The sequence below is a fragment of the Miniopterus schreibersii genome (assembly GCF_964146895.1).
Source record: "Miniopterus schreibersii genome assembly, chromosome: 2".
Taxonomy (NCBI): domain Eukaryota; kingdom Metazoa; phylum Chordata; class Mammalia; order Chiroptera; family Miniopteridae; genus Miniopterus; species Miniopterus schreibersii.
The window spans coordinates 142,683,230-142,704,365 of NC_138102.1; the positions used below are offsets into that span (position 1 = coordinate 142,683,230).

Below are 21,136 nucleotides of genomic sequence, written 5' to 3' on the forward strand. Positions count from 1 at the left end.
ACTTACCCTGAGGTCACCAGGAACCTGGCTGGGGACCGGCCTACAGTTGAGCCTAGCCCCACCTCGCAGTCGCTCCGGAGGCAAACTGCGGTAACTCTAAGTCAGAGTTAATTAAGGTCAAAGCAGAGAAGCACAAAGCCCGAGGCGGACGTGCGGATTCCTCGGTGGGCGGCAAGGAGACGCGGCTGGGAGAGCGGCCCAGCCTCTCACAGGGCCAACCACGCGCGCCCGGGAGCAACGAGACGGCAGGGCACGCAGCCGGCGGCGGCGCGCACGCTCGCCCGGGGCCGCGAGGGAGGCGGGCTGGCGTGCGCGCCCCCGCGGCGGTGGGCGGGGTTCAGGGCGGGCCTCCGAGCCGGACCGGGGCGGGGCGGGGCCGCAGGAGCTGTAGGTGCAGCAGCTGGGTCGCGACAGGTGCGCGAGGCAGAGCGCCTGGCACCCGTGGCAGGGCTGGTACCAGTGCAGAGAAAAGGCCACTTTTAGCCAGGTAAGGGCCACCTCTCTCAACATCCTCCACAGCCGGAGAGTGCGCGGAGACCTCGGCTTTCCTCCACACCTTCTTTCTCCCGCGACTTCTGGGGCGGGGAGCGGCGCCGGGAGAGTGAACCCCTTACCCTCAAAAGAGGGAGTGGAGGAACCGCGGATCCCCTGCTCTTTCCTCACTGTTGGGTACTGTTCTGGGGTAGGAAGTCATTATATAGGGCTGAGCCTTTGCTGCCTGAGGGAGGGAGCTGATAGGAACTCCCTCTTTTTCAATCAAGAGCGCCCCTTTCTAACTATATATTTTTTGATGTGCTGGAGGAAGGTGGCAGTTCATCTAAATTCAAAATAATCTCCCAGGAAAAGAGTATTATGATATCCAACTGCTCTTTTCCCTTCTTTATTTTCAGCCATTCAGCCTCTTCAGTTTTTCTGCCCTCCCACTCTGCCAGTTCAACTCTGTTTAAGACACTTATATCCTTTCAAGGTGTGTTGAGAATATAGCAGTCCTTGCAGCTGGATATATCATCCCCCCATCGCTATCGTGTATATATTGCTGGCACCTGTCACGAACGTACGTAGGTGTGTTAATATAAGGTAACCGTACACCCTGGCTACACCTACTAAACTTGAAGTTGTAGGTGCTAGGAGCTAACCATCTGGCGCTCGTCCTTGCCTCCTTCTGGTGCTTACAACGGGTTTAGCTGATCCTGGTGAGAGATATTTGAACTACTATTGTCTTTCACTTAATTCCAGCTTTCAAAAGCCTGCCTAATCCAGATGGTTCTATCAACTTGACTTTTTAAGTTAGTCAAGGTACTTAGAGAGCTATCAGCCTTTTAGACAATGCCCCTTTAGGGGAGAGGTCTTTTTTTGCAGGAGATAATCTTTCTTTTACTCTTGATTGAAGTGGTTAAATAGAATACTTTCTATCTGCGTAGTTACTAATACTATTCACAAATGATAAATATTTTAAGAACCTCGAAATAACACTTTCTTCTGAGGTCTGATGCATACACAAAAGAAGATGACCCTCAACGAACATTTCTAAGTTCCTGTACAATTTAGAGCCTGGATGAAGGATGATCATGTTTTAACTAGACCTTCAAGAAGTTACATAATCAGCAGGAGAGAAGGTTTTAAAGGGAGGCGGTGTATGTACATGCATATATACTTACTTATTTTGCATCAATAAAAAAACACGTAATATGGCAATAGGTAATTACTTTGGAAACTTATTTCATTTTTTTGGACAAAACATTTATTGAGTGCCTTTGTTTTGTCAGTTCTACTATGGATTCAAAGTTCCAAATGTCCCTACTATAAAAGAGCTTAAAATCAAATGGGTTAGGCAGATCAGTGGATATGATTGACAGTATTAGTGAGGTCAATGGTATACTAGAGGTCAGCCTAGAGTGCTGTGCGAGAATAGTTTGTTGTGTGTTTTTTTTAATTCTGTCTTTTAGATTTCCTTAAAAACAAAAAGTAAGCAACCACAATAGTAAAAACCTTTGAATAATAGGGTTCTCTTCAATTCATGAATTCATATCATTCATATTTCTTACCTTGTGTTCTATCAACATTATGGCCTTTTGAAGATAGGATTAGTTCCAGTTGTTAATGCTGTAGTAGTTCAGTAAATAGTTGGTGGAGCTATTTTCACTGTTCTGTGATGGGCCTGGTAGTGTTATCAGGTAGTCCCTGAACTGTAGAGCTACTGGGAAGAGAACAGAGTATTGGCAACATTAATAAAGCAGTGCCATTTTGTAAAAATTGCTCTATTGTGTAACTTTGTTTAACTTGGTACACTCAAACTTTGTTCCAGAATTTGGTTAAAGGTGGGCCAGATTTCAACCTTCTAATAATTCTAAGAAGAGAAAGCTTCAGAAGTGAAAACAATTCTATTAGCGCACCTTGGTAACAGAGGATATTTTTTCTTGCTAAGGTGTCCTCAGAATGTCTTTTTCTTTCTTTTTTCTTTGAAGGTGGGGATAGGGTGGGTAGGTGGGTGGAGAAGGAAAGGGTCAGAAGTGTTTAAAGATTCTTTATAGAGTTTTGATGATCTGAAGTCTATGGTAGTCTTGAGTGCTCTTCACCTAACTGCAGGCTTTTATTAGTTGCCTGCTGTGTGCCAGTGTTCTGGTATACAGAAGATGAACATGATATGGTCCCTTCTCTGTGACTATATTTTTCATTTTTCAAGTAGAGATTGTGAGTCAATAATACAGATGGTGGTTGTTTCATTTGGTAATCTGAGCCACGGTACTTGCTGAACACATTTCTTTGACATTGCTTACCTCCTTTCTTTCTGTTTACACTCTAGGAAAGTGGTCTCCACCAGGAATTTTTAGAAGGGAAGTAGGTATATTTGCATGTCATTTGGGTACCTACAATGATTACATTGTATTCTTACAATGTTTTCAGGTACAAAGGTTCTTCAAAGAAACACAGACAAAAAAGAATGCTGAGAGTATGGGAGATCATTAGACATGTTTGCTATAAAAGGCCACCTAACCACAAAGTGGGAGAATTTGTCATGATTTATGTTAACCATGAAACTAGTTTTCAGGCATTCTTAATTCCATACACTCAGAAATAGATGACTTTCATTTAGTTTGAAATTGTATTCTTTCTGAAGATAGAAAAGTGTGTAACTTGGTTCTGAAGTCAGGAATTTCCATAAGAAAAGACTGTTGGGGTTTTTTTAAGGTTGCTATGGTCTTTCACTGTATTTTTTTTATAGGAAGTTAAAGTACTTTATTTTGGATTGTGTACAGTAATCTCCAGGTGATGTTAAATTACTTAACACAGACTCTCAAGGTTCTTTAGTAACAAATGAGTGGTTGTAAATTGAGTAGTTTCTACTTAATGATTGTGGAATTGAGATTCTATGGTAAATGGTACTCTTGGTAGGACCATACTGATATGTTTATTCTGTGGCTGGATGCAAAGTCCTTGAGACTCAGTCAAGTTACTGTGCTAATGCAGACCTCTTTTCATAAAAAGGAGAAGGTTTGACCCAAAAAGCAATTCATTATTCAGCATGTCAAATGATTTCTTTAAACTTGAAAACGTTTCTAGAGACTTCACTGTCCAGTCATAAGAAGTTAACATGATACCATGAAAATTTACATTCTTTTTATTTTCTTTCAAAGAATTTAACAATGCTACTCTGAAACTAAGAGCTTTCATATTTAGAAAAAATGCAACTTTTTTGTACTTCTGATAACAAGTACAGAGCTATTTCCCCCCCTTATTTATCCTATGACAGAGCTTACTATTTGAAAAACCTTACAATCCCCTCAAACATGTTTTCTCTTGCATGCCAAAGTATTGCCAATTTTGTTTCATTACCCACAGATCAGTAGTCCTGATATGCTTTTACTTGGTTTTAGATTTCTACAATTTTTTTCTTCTATAAACTGAAATCAAGCAAATGGCCCAGGACTTCTTTTCCTCATAGTCCAGTTTTACTGAACAGGTAGCATTTACTCAGATTTGGCTCCCATCTCCAACACTAGAGGAACTCTGTCTGTCTATGCATAGTACTGAATGATTTCCCTCTAATGGCCCTGTCACTGTCCTCCCCCTTACCACTTGGCAACATTTAACCAAAAGGACAACTTTTCTGGTTCTTTCTTTCACTTGGCTTTCTTGATGTGACTCTACCTGGTTCTCCATCTTCTAATCAGACCACTTCCTCCCATGCTCCTTCATTAACTCACAGTCTTTTTGCCCTTAAATGTGGGTGTTTGCCATGGCCCTGTCCAGCATCTTATTCTCAGTATATTCTCTCCCTGTGCAATTTGATCTGCTTTAACACCTCCATATGAGTGACTTGCAAATTTATCCTTTTAAAAAACATTTTTTATTGTATATATATATATACATATATATGTGTATATATATATATAGTTCTTGTTTTATTTTCACATATACAAATATACATACACATTTAGAAAATAAGTACATATACTCATAAAAAACTGGGAAAATTAATTATAAAAAAGATAAAGTATTTCATAATCTATTCCAGAGAGAAGCATAATTTGGTATATTTCCTTTCAGCCTTTTTTTTTCTTTGATACACACACACACACTCACAAACACACAGTTAATTGGACTCATACTATTACAGTAGATACTGTTTTATGTCTGCTTTTTTTACTTTACATTATGTCATAACTTTTCATGGCATCATAATCATTTGAAAACAATTTTAGTGGATGTTTAATACCATATTGCATTGATGTTGCATAATTTGTGCACTTGGATGTTTTGATTTATTAACAAGTGAAAAAATTGAGAATAAGTTTATGCATAAATCTTTGTATAAGTCACTCATTATTTCCTTAGGTTAGATTCCAAGAAGTTGAATTATTGGGTCAAAGGGGATGAAAATTTAAAAATACTAAACCTGCTGCCAAATTGCTTTTCATAAAGACTAGCAGTCTTACCTGTAGTAATTGTGAGTGCTAATCTTAGTGCATTCTTCGTAACATTGAATATTTTTATTTTTTTAAAATGTTTTTATTGATTTCAGAGAGAGGAAGGGAGAGGGAGAGAGAGATAGAAACATCAATGATGAGAGTCACTGATGAGCTGCCTCCTGCACGCCCCCTCCTGGGGATCATGCCCGCAACCCCGGCAAGTGCCCTGATGGGAAATCAAACCCCAGTCTCCTGGATCCTAGGTGGATGCTCAACCTCTGAGCCACGCTGGCCGGGCAAATATTATTTTTTAAATCTGTACTAATTTGATAAGCAAGAGTGATTTAATTTGTATTTCTTTAATTATTAGTGAGAGTGAACACTCTTCATACATTCCTTTCAATTTCTTCTTCTGTGAATTGTAATTTGTTTAATCCACTCCCATTTTTATTTGGGTCTTAACATTTTAATTATGTTGTTTTTCTGTTTGAGATTTTTTCATTTATTTGAGGGAAGGGGAGTATAGGTTTATATAGGTTTATATTAGGCCAAACTCAGTAAGTGGAGTGACAAAGTAGAAAGTGTACAAGAAGTTTAAGTTGTGTTTTAAATGCCCATCATTATAAGAAGCCAGAGCTTATGATTGCTGAAGCAGCACTGCAAACTGAAAGGGTGCTGGCTTGGGAGTCAGGATTCCCAACATTCTCTCTGAGCTTCATCTGTAAAATGAGAAGGTTGGGTTCTTGATTCCAAAGTCCATACAATCTTTGTGCTGAATGGATGACTTTTGATCATTGCTCACTATACATTCTGAAATTATTTTATCTCCCATTCCTAACTCCACCCATTTTAGATATACAGAACCTGAGGAAAGACTGGGTACAGTAAAGACAATTTCCACTGGGATAGCAAGGCTTAATGGAGCCTGGTGGCAATTTAATATGTTTGTGCCCTCAGGACAATAGAATTTGCACTCCCATAGATTGACACTTGGCAACCTAGTAAAGTAAGTCTGGAAAGCCCTGCTGACCTATGCCACAAAGCACCATCATCCCCAGTGAATGGTTAAAAAGGTAGATTCCCAGGTCCTACCTAAATCTACAAATCAATATATCTGTGGGATGGGGCCTGAAAATCTGCAGTTTTAATAAGTACCTCAAGAGATTCATTTGCACACTTAAGGGGAACCAATGCCCAAGTCAGTTAAGTCTAAGTTTCTCTGCATGCCATTCAAGACCCCCACCCCCACTCCCACACCCTGACAGCCTATTTTTCCAGGCTTATCTCCTACATCACTACCCACCCACCTGGCACTGTAGTTACACAATGGTTCACGGTTTCCTGGACCCACCCTGTCCTTTCCTGCCTCTGTGCCTTTGCTCATGCAGTTCCCACAGCCTTATGCTCCTCCCCCCACTCCTGCTGAAATCCTTTTCCTTAAGAGCTCAAATAAAATGCCAGTTAAAAAATATAAAGCCTTTTCTAATTTCTCTTATTTGAATCAGTGGCTCCCTCCTCAGTCTTCACTTAGCACTTTATTTCTACTTCTTTTTTTTACCTTAATGCTGTCACTATCTATGAATTATTGCTTCCTTAAAAGATTATAGGCCTTCTAAGTGAGAACCTTTCCTTTCCTTTTCATTTCATAGCCATTATTCATATAATAAGCAATTAAATACTCAGTATATAAAATATATCTCATCTTGCAAACATTATTATATAACAATGTTTGGCTTCACATCACACCTAGAATAAAATTAAAATCTTTACCATTGCTTATAAATCCTTATTCAGTCTGGCTGCCATTCATCTCTGTAATCATCTCATACTTCTCATTTACTCCCTAGCCATATTTTTTTCTGCCTCAATACGTTTACATTTGCTATTTTCTCTGCCTGGAAAACTTCCTCATCTCTTCTTCTCACCTGGCTGGCTGCCTCTCTCCTCCCCATCATTCAGGTTTCAGCTCAAATGTCATTTACTCAAAGAGGCCTTCCCTGACTATTATCTAAAGCATCTGCCCCCTTTCCTACCACCACTCCTGTTACTCTTTTTGTACTTCCTTTGCAGCATTAATTACAATATTTAATTGTCTCGCTTCCACAGTAGAATGGAAGCTACATGAGAGTAGAGACCTTGTCTGTCACTTTTAAGGTTTTATCTTTAGCAAATGGAGACCTACTTGGCACATGGTGAGTGCTCAATAAATATTTGTTGAATGGATTAATAAGCCTTGAAGATAGACTTCTCATTATAACAATTCTTGTTTTGGTTCGCAATCCAAAGCTTTGCTGTTGTTGTTTTTATTTTAATGGACAACTGCTAAGGTAGTTCCATCAGAGTTCAAATCAGGTAGCAGTCTCTGAGGATTTCTGAAGGAAGCTGGACAAAGGTCTGGATACTGTGATAGGCAGGATTCAGTTCCATCTCAGTGCAGGTTTTCCGAGGTGTTCCCAGGATCCAGGCCACTATTTTACTACCTGTCAGCATCTCCTTCCAGGGTTACTACTGCTAGTCTTTTAACACTCATTACATTTTTAAAAGCAAGCCTAGCAAAACTAGAACCCAACTGACTGGAATCCTCACGCAACCAGAAGTTTTCTTCTGCTTTCCTTTATAGAAGAAAAATAAGAAAGCCACAGAGAATCTTCAAGGAAAGTATATTTTCATTATACTTACCATACACCCTGAAAGAGAACAGTATATTGATTAGAAAGATTGTCAACAACAACTTTAAACAAGGGATTTCTTATTAATGTCTAGTTGAACCAGATAGTGTAACTAATTAGTTCTAATATCTTCCTATTTCTCTTCATTGGGTAGCCTTTTTTAATTCCTTTTTTCCCCTTGAAACTGAACAGAAATTATATTTCAAATAATAATGGTTTTTATAGCAATTTATAATTTTTCAAAGTACTTTTATTTTTATTCTCTAATTTAATCCTCGTAGCCATTCTGTGTGAATTATGTTTTTCAGATGAAGAAACTGAGACCCAAAGAAACTGATTGACTTTCCCATGACAACTAAAAGGCTACTACTCAATAAATTCCTCTTAATAGCTTTTTTAAACAGCACCATAATTTGATGTAATTTTTAGAAGGTAAACATTAAAATTTAATTAAAACACTAACAATATGTTTGTAACCAGTCCTTATTAAGAAATAATATCAGAATTTTATCACTTCTGTGGCTGTGTGATTTGGTAATTCTTTATGTGACCAGCCTCAGCTGTGCTTGTCCTTGATTAAAGCATTGTTCGGTGTTAGCTTCTCAGATTTTTACAGAAAGGAAAGATTAGAGAACTTGCCTAGAGAAGAGTCACTTTTCAGTAAACCTGTTTTAATTCTCCTGCTTGAAGGGATTGGTTAAATTGATCTGAGTTGGCTTTTCAGATTGAGCAAGACCTGAAAAAAACACATCATCTAAAATTTCAGATAAGAAGAATGGAAGCCAGGCCCTTCCTGGAAATGGCCAGGAGTGAAACTAAGAAGCCCTGTATTTGGAGAAAACTTGATTAATTATTAAGGACAAAGGATTGTATAAGGAGGTTATATCTTTAACAGAGCAGCCTTCTTAAAATATTGTTTATATGTCTTCTGCTTTGACATTGTAAAGAAGACTCTTTAATTATCCACTTTGTCTTAATTAAGCGTGTAATTGGCAAGACCTATAAGCATATACTTTATAGACAGATATTCAATTATGTAGGTGGGCCTTTGTCAAGCTATATGGCAACTGAGAACTAGCATAGTACTGTTTTTCATTTGTTTAACAGATATTTATTAAGCCCCTACATAGTACCAGGCACGGTCATTTGATGCATCTGATGATAAAGTAGAAACAGTCTGTTCAGAGTAAATCTGTGCTTTTATGGCCTCGATCAACTCTAAATCTCCACGTTCTTTTTCCAATTAACTATGCTTTTCTCTACTTTTCCCCTTAAATTTGAGGTTACTGTCATAATTATCTGGTTTTTTACTTACTGAAAGAGATTTTACTTACTGTGTATGAAAAGAACCCTTCCTCACTTGGATTATGTTGCCCTTACAATGAGTTAATTATCAACTGGGGGGAAGGGAGGAAGAACAAAGTGAATATATAACAAATTAGATTTGAGAGAGAGGTAGAATTAAACTTGGATTAGATTTGGTAATTACTTAAAGATAAAAAAAGATATGATTCTTTATGACCTAAAAATTTTAGACCAAAGTCAGTTATTAAAGGCTGTAATTGGAGGTTACTCTTAACTGTCTAAATAAGATATATGAAGATTACCACAATTATGTAAAAAGCTAATTTGGGTTTCAAAAGTGCAAGAAGATACTCAAGTGAATGAATAAAGTAAGAGAAGCCATGTAGGAAGGTGATAGTTATATCATTTTTGACTTAAGTTTTTACAAAAGTGTTGAGAACACCTAAAATTTGGCTCTTACAAGGTATAATTTGACAGGTTTAGACGTCTGGGTGCAGAGTAATGGTGTCAGGGTTTGGAGCAGAGCTGGTGATCCTGGTAGTCACTACCAGTTTCTCAGAGATGACATTAGAGATACTTTCTCTTAAATTGCCGATTTAACAAAAATAAGTTGACCCTGAAATGCAGTGTACACTAAAACTTTATTCTCTGTGCTAGAGATTTTTTTTCCATGCCAGCCTCCTAAAAAATGAGTAAGAGGTGCCCTGGCCAGTGTGGCTCAGTTGGTTGAGTGTCTTCCCATGCATCAAAAGGTCGCCAGTTCCATTCCCAGTTAGGGCACATGCCCCTGTTGCTGGCTCAATCCCCAGTAGGGGGCGTGTAGGAGGCAGCTGATGGATGTTTCTCTCCCTCTCTCTTCCTCTCTAAAATCAATAAAAACCTACTTTTAAAAAAAGTGAATAAGTGGTAACCTCTTATTTACTTAACCTCTCTGGGTCTCAGTTTCTACATCTGTAAAGTGGGAGCATAATATTCTGAGTGTTTTACTATGAGGGTTAGTAAGTTTATCTGTGCAAAACAATTAGAACAGTATCTGACTTATGGTAAATGTTCCATAAGTGTTAGCTATTTTTATTACCACAATCATTATTATTATGCACTTATTTTAGCACTGAGCTAAAAGAACATTTTAGAGATGATGAGGCCAAGGCTTTTTTCCTAATGTTACCCAATAAGTAAGTGGTAGGCTGAAGATGTAGACTTAAGCTGAAAGGAACCTGGGCATAGTTGGTCTAGATATAGAACATTACCATTTCTAGTTTCGTGACACTTAGGGGGATAAGACTGGCCCAGGTTACCCCCAGATTCTGGGAAGATGTGGTTTGCAATAAGTTGGTAGAGCATGTACATTAGGGTCTATCAGATTGTTTCAAATCCTGGCTCTGCCTCTTATTAGTTGTGTGACCTAGAGCAATCTATTTTAACTTCTGAGCCTCAGTTTCTCCCTCTGTAAGATGAGAATAATAATATTTGTTTCATGGTGTCTTAGGGTTAAGTGAGTAAGATCATCTGGAATGAATCACTTGCATATGACCAGTACTCACTAACTGATCCCCAGGCTTATGCTAAGGTGGCCCAAACTTTCGCCTGATTCTGACTCAGTCCATCTAGATGGTGGATGATTAGGGTTTGTGTCTACCTCCCTGCTGTGGCCTAATACAACTCTCGGATCAAGCCAAAACTATAAACTCTCAAAGCTGTTTTCACATTGGAATCGTAGTGGACCCTTTTCAGAAAAATTAGATGTGTTTTGAACTCCACATGAGATAGTCAGATTCCAAAGATAATCCTGATATTCAGAGCACCCTCCCTTCACACAAACCCTCCCAGCCCCTCCCAACTGAGAGGCATTAGACTGGCTAGTTGAGGGTAGCAGCCAGAACCCAACCCAAAACAGTGATCTTAATGTCTGGATTGTCCTGTAGTTTCAGTCAGGCTTCTCAGAGGGCTGTGCTCTAGTGGGAATATTAATGAGCCATCAAGGGTTAGATGCCCTACTAAAGGGAACTCTACAGAAACAAGGATCTCATCTGTATAGTCAAGCAACAATTCTGCTTGGAAAGAATATTAATGAGATCTGGATAGGAATCAGACACCAGGAAAAGACAGCTGCTGTGAGAGGCAATTTGAATTGTGCAAGGAGTTACACATGATATTCAGAAAGTCCTTGTGCAATTTTAAAAAGTAATTAAGTTGTAGAGATAATAAACTATTTATAATTGAAAAGTAAATGTATTGAGTGGCCAATACACATTTGAAAATATCCTCAACCTTCCCCATGATTAAAAGAATGAAAACTAAAACAATCATGTATTATTTTTCACACATCTAGCAGATTGGAAAAAATAAAAATAATTAATAATGCTTAATATTTACAAGGATGTGGAGAATAGGCTTTCTCATATAGTTGATGGTTCAAATATAAATTGATGCAAAAATATATATAAATTCATGAAACTTTTTTTGAGGAACATTTGGTAATATCTATTAAAATTTTTTAAAATATATTTTTATTGATTTCAGAGAGAGGAATGGAGAGGGAGAGATAGAAACATCAATGATGAGAGAGACATTGACCAGGAGGCATAGGGATCGAGCAACTGGGGCATGTGCCATGACTGGGAATCGAACCATGACTTCCTGGTTCATAGGTCGATGCTCAACAACTGAGCAACTCTGGCCAGGCTATTAAAAATTTTAATACATAGACCTTTTGAACTACAAATGCTACCTCTAGGAATTTATACCATAGATGTACACCTCCAAGTAGGCAATAGTAGAGGTATGTTCATTGCAGCCTTGTTCTTAATAATAAAGAATCTAAAGCCACCTAAATGTTCATTGACAGGAGCCTGGTTAAATGAGTTTTAGACTATTTTGGAGTGAAATAATAAGTGGTCCTGAAAGGTTGAGGTAGATCTGTATGTCCTGATGTGGGAAGATATCCAAGAGGAAATAAATAATTGCTGTAAAGCACATTAACATAAAACCATTGTAATTTTTTTAAAAATGTGTGTGTTTATGCATGATGTGTGTCAACAGCTCTGTGCTTGAGCTTTCTCATTTGTAAAGTAAATAAAATAATATATGTAGAATAGTTAGAACAGTGACTGACACGTAGTGCTATGTGTTTGGTATTATTGTTATCACATATAGGCAATATCAGGAAGTTTATATTCTAAACTGTGACATAGGTTACCTTTGGGAAGTAGAATGGGCTTGGGGGAAGGGGTGGACAAGAGCAGGTAGACTCCTGTTTCTTATTGGTTATGATGAGCAGGCCCATCCCTTGATCAATCACGCTGACCAAGGAAGTTAGCCAGTGAACAAGATGACAGCTCTGGTTTGGAGTGCTTGTTGAGACCGTTGGAGAAGGAGAGGTTCCCCAAAGGAAAGGAGGAGAGTGAAGGAGGGTGGTGGTGCGGGGAGAAAGGAGGGATGCTGATGGATTCCACCTTGGCTGCTGAAGTTCTTTTGAAAACCACTAACCTACTTAAGGATTAAAAAATTTTAATTGCACAAGAGCCCTATGAATGCCCAACAATTATATGTGGACTTATCCTTTTTGAATTTAGTAACATTTTTACTTAAAAAGCGATTTATGTTTAATTTGACTTTTGAATTAAAAACTACAAAAGGTAATTGTTCAAAGCTACCAGAACTAACATTTTAAAAGAGTCAGGTAGTGTTTCTAATAATTATAAAATAAAAATTTCAATGTTTTAAAGTGACCACTTGGCATAATTTTTCAAGTTTCATCCAGAACTGTAGCATGTATCAGTACTTCCTTTCTCTTCATGACCAAATAATATATGTACCTTTATATGGATAGACCACGTTTGGTTTATTCGTTCATCAGTTGATGAACATTTGGAATGTTTCCACTTTGGGGCTGTTGTGAATAATACTTTATGAACATTCATGGATAAGTTTTTATGTGGACATGTGTTTTCATTTCTCTTAGAGATATAACACTTCCACCACCACCACCACCACCACATATATCTAGGAGTGGAAATACTGAGTCATGATAATTACATGTTTAACCTTTCGAGGAAATGCCAACTATTTTCCAAAGCAACTACACCATTTTACATTCCCATTAGCGGTATATGAGGGTTTCAGTTTCTCGACGTCCTCACCAACACTTGTCAAACAATAATTTTTTTCAATAATTTTTAGCCACATCCCACAATAAAAAATATTTTACATTCTTACCCAGTTTATACACACACATATAAAAGCTTTATAAAAGAATACCTGTACTATGTGTGATGCACTCTGGCATTTTCTATTTCCATTCTATTCTTTTTTTAAAATATGTTTTTATTGATTTTAGAGAGAGAGGAAGGGGGAGAGAGAGAGAAACATCAGTTGGTTCCCTCCTGTACGCACCCCGACTGGGGACTGAACCAGCAATCTGGGTATGTACCCTGACTGGGAATCGAACCAGCAACCTTTTGGTGCACGGGATGACACTCAACCAACTGAGCCACACTGGTCAGGGCCATTCTATTCTTTTTCATTAACACAAACAAACAAACATGCTGATTCTGTCCCACTAAACTGATTTCACAACTCACTAATTTGTGACCTGCAGTTAAAAAAGCTCTAGGCTATTTTACCCCCTTAATTTTACACAAGAGGAAATTAAGGCCCTGAGAAATGACTTTTTCAGCAGATGATACTGCTAATTAGTGGCAGAATAAAGATTAGAGCCCAAGCCTATTGGCTTCCTGCTTTAACTTTGACATCTCAATAAATTATAGTTGCCTTCATATTCAATAATAAAAATAATTTGAAATTTCTATTCAAATACCATTTTTTGGACCTTGTTGATTTTTGTCAAGCAGCCTTTTAAATTCAGCACCAGCCCGGCCAGGCGTGGCTCAGCAGTTGAGCGGCAACCTAGGATCCAGGCAATCGGCATTCAATTCCTGGTCAGGGCACACGCCTGGGTTGCGGGCTGCAGCCAATCAATGATTCTCATCATTGATGTTTCCATCTCTCTCTCTCTCTCCATCTCCTTTCCTCTCTTTGACATCAATAAAGATACATTAAAAATAAAAATTAAAAATAAATAAATAAATAAAATAAATTCAGCAACAAACCAAACTAGGAAAAATAAAATAATAAAAGAACCCTTTTTTATTATCATGAGTCATTGGTCTACACAGTGATTTTGTGCCTTCTGGGCAGGAAAGTTCGATATGAACCTAGATGATGGGTAACAAATATATCAGTTCAGTGTCCAGACTCATTTTTGTCCAGCCTGTCTTTAGAGGGCAGCCATTTTCCTTTCACTGCCTAGTTTTTAAAAAAAAATATGTTTTTATTGATTTCAGAGAGAAGAAGGGGGAGGGGGAGAGAGAGATAGAAACATCAATGATGAGAAAGAGTCATTGATTGGATGCCTCCTACATGCCCCCTACTGGGGATGGAGGCTGCAACCCTGGCATGTGCCCTGACCAGGAATCGAACAGTGACCTCCTGGTTCATAGGTGGGTGCTCAATCACTGAGCCACACCAGTGTTCCCTTTTTTTTTTTTTTTCTTAAATGGAACTCTCCTGATTCCTTTCCTATCTTTAAAATCATTCTCAGTTTTCTCACTGAATCCCTTCTCTCCCCCTCCACTCACCCCTGTTCCTAGGCATTAGTTAAGGGTCAGTTTCTCTCCTTTTTATGGGCGAGCTCAGCCACTCTCAAGTCATCAAAAGTCACTTACACCAGATGACTCCCTAAGCTGTATCATAAGTCCTAACCTTTCTCACCTCCAGTCCTAGAATTTCCACTGCAGGAGAATAATTTCAGTAGGATAGTAGGAGTAGAAGCCAGACCCAAGTAGACAAAGGGAGGAAAGGAAGATGAAGAAGTGGAAACAGTGAGTATCTGGAGACTAAAGGTTTGGCTGTGTAGGTAGGAGCAAGGTGAGGAGGTAGTTTGAGGGGGAAAAAAGTTAACAGATAAAAGGGTATTTATTTAATCCATATATACAAATTTCAAATATGTATACACACACACATCAGAAGTGTGAGCATGTTTTTAGGGCAAAGTCAGAGATGGAGGTGAAGTGAGGTTCTGGGAAGACAGGAGGGAAAGATCAGGGGCTCAGATAGATTGTCATAACACTTATTTTTTTCTTCTGACATAGGCAAGGTGGGGGGAAAGATGATACTATTTGAGGGTACTTTTTTTCTTCTTCTTTTATCTTTGGAGCGGTAAAGTGTGAATCACTACGGGTAAATGAATATTTGTAAGTACCAAGTGAAAGTTGCTCTGATTCTTTGGTGAGCAGTTCCCAGAAGTGAAATTGCTTCTCATTTTACCACCTCTTTTTCATTACTCTTGCTCTAAATTTTAGTGTTTTTTAAGAACAAAAAATATCCTTAATGGAGAGAAAAAGAGAAAAAATGTTATTAAAGTGAATCTGTCTGGATGCAAACATCTATGTCCTTGTTGACCCCTGGGAATTTGGTCATTGTTATAATTTTCCTATTGTCTGGGATACATGTTTCTACAGAGGCCTCGCTAAAGGTCTTCCAAGAACAGTAGCAATGATTATTCTAACATGCCTACAGACTTGTCTGTCACCATGTTGCTGAATAGTAGAATTAAAGTTATTTGTTGGTTCCATTGTTTTTATGTCCCTTGAGTTTATCTCAGAGTGTAAATAAGCTAAAATTACTAATCCACAGTTCTGAAAAAAATGATATGTACTTTCTTGACTGCAAAGTCTAGTTTTGGACTGCAAAATAAGCAATTTTTTTTGGTATTGATAGTGTTTTGGATAAAATTTAAACCTTCATGCAATTTTATTCAAGACAAATTTATAGAGCCCCTTCTATTTAGAAAGCAATATACTAGATACTGGAAGGGCAAGAGGCAAAGTAGATCTGTCCTTTGATCTCAAGAATCTTTCTATCAAGTAGGATTGATAAAATTATAAGGCAGAGGAAGTGGCCTGTGCTGATTGGGAATAGGGCAAGGGCAGTTCAGGGAAGGGTTCTTTGAGGAGGTAGTCTCTCACCTGAGTCTTGAAAGGTAAATAGATTGAGGAAGGGATAGCATTCCAGCTGGAATGAAAAAATATATATATTGTGTATCAAGGGAGTAGATCCTGGTAACGGCATAATTTTGGAGATTCTAGATTTATTTTTATGTCAAAATTCTATGGAGTTAGGCTTCTCACTATCAGAGAAAGAAGTTATGAATAAATAAAAGGGAATATGTACTAGAATGAATCTTGTGATGCTAGATTGGAGTCAGAAGTATCACTGAATTTATAGTTTAATATATATATGTATATATATGTATATATATATATATATACACACACACACACACACACAGGTAGATATAGAGATAAATATAGAAATATAGATATGTGTATGTACATGGGTTAATAAAGAGAGCCTAGAAGCTGTAACATATCAGTAGTAATGAGCACACCAGTGCCCAGTTGTTGGTTCCTCCAGTAAAAGGAACCAGGGCATCTTGGTGAAGTGGTTGATTCCAGGGCTGGGGCAGGGCAAATACAAGATAAGTCTGGAACATCTTATAGTACTAGAAAGTAAGGAAATGCTTTTTAAAAAAAATGGTGATATGTTGAAAGGACACCAGAGTTGAGGTGAAAGAGCTCCAAATGGCCAAAACTGGAACAATTTGAGCAACAAAATAAAATAACTCAGGGAATAAAATAAATATCCGTGAGTCTATACTAACGTAAATAAAATGATTGAAAAAATAAATAAATGAGGGAGAAAGGACAATTCTTCCTTATAGGAAAAGTCCGATTAATAGATGTAGACAGAAGGAGGGCAGTAGAAAATCATTACTAGAAGACCATAGTAATAATTGCTGAAGGCAAGATCTACCCATGAATGCTAAATTAGTAAAAGTTTAAAGAGGAACAAGATTAAAATATCTCTCCCCAAATACTTATGAATCATAAAGAGGAAAAAATAGTAAATAGTAACTTTACAGTGGGGAAACCTGACAGACACCACCTTTACCAAGCAATCAGGGTTAACGTTGCCAGTAATAAGACATCAACATTATATACCCTCTGATATGATGCAGTGAGGAAGGCACATCGGCTCTGTAGTATTTTTCTCAAAATTGTATAAGCTCAATCTAGTCTGAAAAGACATCATATTTTAAAAAACAAAACAAAACATTTTTTTGAGCATTGTGAGATGTTCCAGGCTCATCTTCTGTTTGCTCTGCACCAGCTCTGAAACCAACCACTTCTGAAAGGAGCCCTGGTTCTTTTTATTGTAGAAAACAAGAAATCCAAATTGAGAGACATTCTACATAATACCTGCCCAGCATTTTTCATGAGTGTCAAGGTCATGAAATACAAGAAAAAACACAACTGTCACCCTAGCCAATTTTGCTCAGTGGTTAGAACCTCAGCCCTCGGACTAAAAGGTCCCAGGTTTGATTCTGGTCAAGGGCATGTATCTCGGTTGCAGGTTCGATCCCAGGCCGGGGTGGGGCGGGGGTGGGAGGCAACCAATCGATGTGTGTCTCTCACATCAATGTTTCTCTCTCTTTCTCTTGCTTCCTTCCACTCTCTCTGAAAAGCAGTGGGAAAAATATCCTCAGGTGAGGATTAAAAAACAAACCAAAAAACAAAACCCAGAACTGTCATAGATTGGAGGAGACTTATGAAGACAAGACAACTAAATACAGTGTAGGATCCTGGAACAGAAAAAAGACATTAGTGGAAAACTGATAGGACTTGAATAAAGTCTGTAGTTTAGTTAATAGTATTTTACTAATGTTTATTTCTTACTTTTAATAATTGTATTGTGGTAACATAAGATAAAGCTAGGTGAAAAGTATATGGGAACTTTTTTACTATCTTTGCAACTTTGAAAATCTAAAGTTATTTCAAAATAAAAGGTTAAAAAAGCTATTAACTTCAAAAATTTTTTCAAATATGTGAATTTAGTCGCTACTTTTTATAGAAAAATACACCCTTAGAAATAAATGTAGTTTGTATTCTGAAAAAGAATTATGTGAGCACATATTTCACATTGCTTTTGTTTAAAATTTTCCTTTTTACCTTAAAGTTTTTTAGTTTTTTCCCCCCTTTTAATTAGTTGCTCCATTTTATCTGTTGACATCTAAATTGGAAAGAGTTCTTGGTTAAAAAACAACAATACAACAAACAACTTTAAAACTCTACAATCTATTTCTAAAAAATAAGATTTCCTCTGAACAAAGGCGTTTGTTGTCCAGTTGACCCTTGAACAACACATGCACAGTCAAAAATCTGTGTATAAGTTTAGACTCCCTCAAAACTTTACTAATGTTAACTCGAAGCCTTTTCAATAACGTAAAATATCAATTAACACATATTTAGTATGTCATATGTATTATATACTATATTCTTACAATACAGTAAGCTAGAGAAAAAAATGTTACTAAGAACATCATAAGCACTGTAGCCAGTTTTGCTCAGTGGTTAGAGCTTTGGCCTGCAGACTGAAGGGTCGCAGATTCGATTCTGGTCAAGGGCACATACTTTGGTTGCAGGCTTGATCCCCCACCCCAGTTGGGGTCAGGGATGTGTGCGGGAGGCAACCAATGGATGTGTTTCTCTCACATCGATGTTTCTCTCTCTCTCTGTCTTTCCCCCTCCCTTCCACTCTCTCTGAAAAATGAATGGGAAAAATATCTTTGAGTGGGGATTAACAACAACAAAAAGAACATCATAAGGAAGAGAAAATATGTTAACGGTGTTTATTGAAAAAAATCTGCCCATAAGTGGACTCCCACAGTTCAAACCCATATTGTTCAAAGGTCAACTGTACTTTGTTTTCTTTAATTTTTCAAGGCTATAGTCAGGCAACTATGCCTCTTCCACAAGAAGCCATCACAGGAGCAAAAAAAAAAAAAAAAAGAGAGAGAGAGAGAGAGAGAGGGTTGACTTAGATTGGATTTATAAGAACAGGATTCAGGAATTAGTGGCAGCTCATTTGCTTTTATCTCAGCCTGACTTCTGAGAGCCAATTCATTTGGTTAGGTAAGTTTATATTAGAGATTTTTAAATCTTATTATTAGAATAGGTTTCCTAGAACAGCTGGAGACCTCACCCTAAGCAATAGCTTGAGGAAGCCATACCTGGGGCCAAATATCCCAGTGAGTCATTGCCCAACCCTTAAACTTTCAAGGACCTTTGTACAGAGATTATTATTTCCAGGCTAGAGCTCACCCATAGGATGCTTCACTATTCCACCTCAACCTACCTAGTATGATAAAAAAGAACTTGAACTGGGAATTTGAACTCTGGCTCTCATACTAACCAGCTGGTGAGTTTGGGAAATTATTGGACCTTTATGTAGCTTAGCTCCCTTACTGTAAAAAAGGGGATTTGATAGCTTGATTTCTAATCTGCTCTCTTGTAAAAATCTGCCACATAGATACATGCTGAGGACATCTTCCTTCTTAGCAAATGATTCCCCTTTCTATGTATCCTTTTTTATTTGGTACACCATTGTCCTTATAGTCTCTGAGGCTAAAAATCTTGGAGTTAATTTTGTTATATCTGTTTCCTTTAACTCTTGCACACAGCAGTCAACCATTCCAGCAGTTCTTCGTTCACAATTGATATGGTAGTAGAATGCATATGACCTAAGAGATTGGGTTTGGAGTTTTGTTGACATAAGAAAGGTCCAAACCTGCAGAGAATTTTTATAAGAGTTTATTTGAGCCGAACTGACAACAAGGCCAGGAAGCAAGATCTCAAATGCTTTGGAAAAGAACAGTTTTGCAGTTTCTTTTATGCATTTGAAATTAAGGAGGGAACATAAGAAAGATTACATGAAGGTGAGAGAAAACCAGGTGGGATTGGATTACAGGATAGTTAAGGTTCTGTGCTCTCTTGAGGGTGGTTATGCCTTGGAGGGGTATTATTTCTGGCATTTCAAAGGGGTGTTAAACCTAGATGCATAGGAACAATGAACAGGGTTTGCTTAAAAACCTTCCACTAAAGAAGTTACAGGCCTGGGGTATAATTATCTACCATGACCTGCCCAGTTAGGAATTTATGATCAGATCACCCTGTGAGGTTACTTCCTGCAAAACTCCTTTTTTGTACACAGTCTTAAACACTGGATTCTGCCTGGGACATATATTAACTGTGTGACCTTAGGCAAATTATTCAACCTCAATGAACGACATTTTTGAAAATGGAAATCGTACTCTAGGGTTGCGTAGGGATTGAGTTAGTAAGTGCCCAATAAGTGACAGCTGCTCTTATTATTTACCTTGTTTTGTTACTTTATTTCCATCACCATTTATCCCCTGCTGCTGTTATTATTTGTATATGGCAGTACAATGGATTTGATTTTAAAGTGCACAGGGCCTTTGGAAAAAATATTTAAGGATATTGTAGCAGCCCAGATTGAATACCTCCTTCTGAGTGGGTTTTTCCAGGTGTTGGTACATATCTTTTTCACTCTCAACAGGATTTCTAGAATTAAGAAAATTGTTCTAAAGTCTGAAAATGGGACCCTCATGTGAGAGTAAGTGGGGGAGATATCACACCTTTCTTTAATGTAAACTGTGAAACTGAGATAGTCACAATTTCAAGTAGTCCCAAGGTCACTTTAAGTATCTGTGATAGAACAAGTGGTGATCTCTGATGCTATCAGTCTGGAAGGATACTTGCCACTATATTCTTACTGAAAGGTAATTTGTATGAGTTTGCAGCTGAGGGTTCAGAGATTTTGCTACCCAATTTTCTACCTTGGCTAAAAAGATGGTTTTAATCATGATTCATTACTGTAGTGGAAAGAAAGTTGACTTTGGAATCAAACAGAATATGGGTTTGAATCCCAGCCCTACTACTTTAATAGCTAAGTGATCATTGTAAAGTTATTTAAGACTCTGAATCTCAGTTTCTTCATCATAAATATAATAAAACCAATCTTGTAAAGTGGTTGTGAGGATTAAGTGAGATATGTACTTCCCATAAGTAGGTGTTTTAAAATGTTTATTTCCTTCCAAGAGTCTGATTTTTAACCTTAGCCTTGAAGTTTTAGCTTTCTGTTGCGTATCACTAGTATTTTTATTATTGATGTATATATCTCAACATGTGTAAAGCAAAACATCATTCTCTCTCTTCCTATATTTACTCTGTTAATGGCATCAACATTTGACATGACATTCAAGTTTGATGATGCCCACTTTGATTCCTTCTTTTATCCTAAGTCCATTTTATTCTAAGACCTGTCAATGCT

At 37.7% G+C, this 21,136-nt stretch overlaps 1 protein-coding gene across 4 annotated transcripts in view; it reads left to right on the top strand.

Annotated features, from left to right (window-relative positions):
• The first annotated feature begins 332 nt into the window (after positions 1–332).
• Positions 333–21,136, top strand: part of LIMA1 (LIM domain and actin binding 1) — a 76,465-nt gene continuing 55,661 nt past the window's right edge. For all 4 annotated transcript variants that reach the window (XM_081127156.1, XM_081127157.1, XM_081127158.1 and 1 more), the window contains exon 1: positions 333–487. The gene's annotated coding sequence lies outside the window, so the exon portion shown is untranslated. The remainder of the gene's footprint in view (positions 488–21,136) is intronic.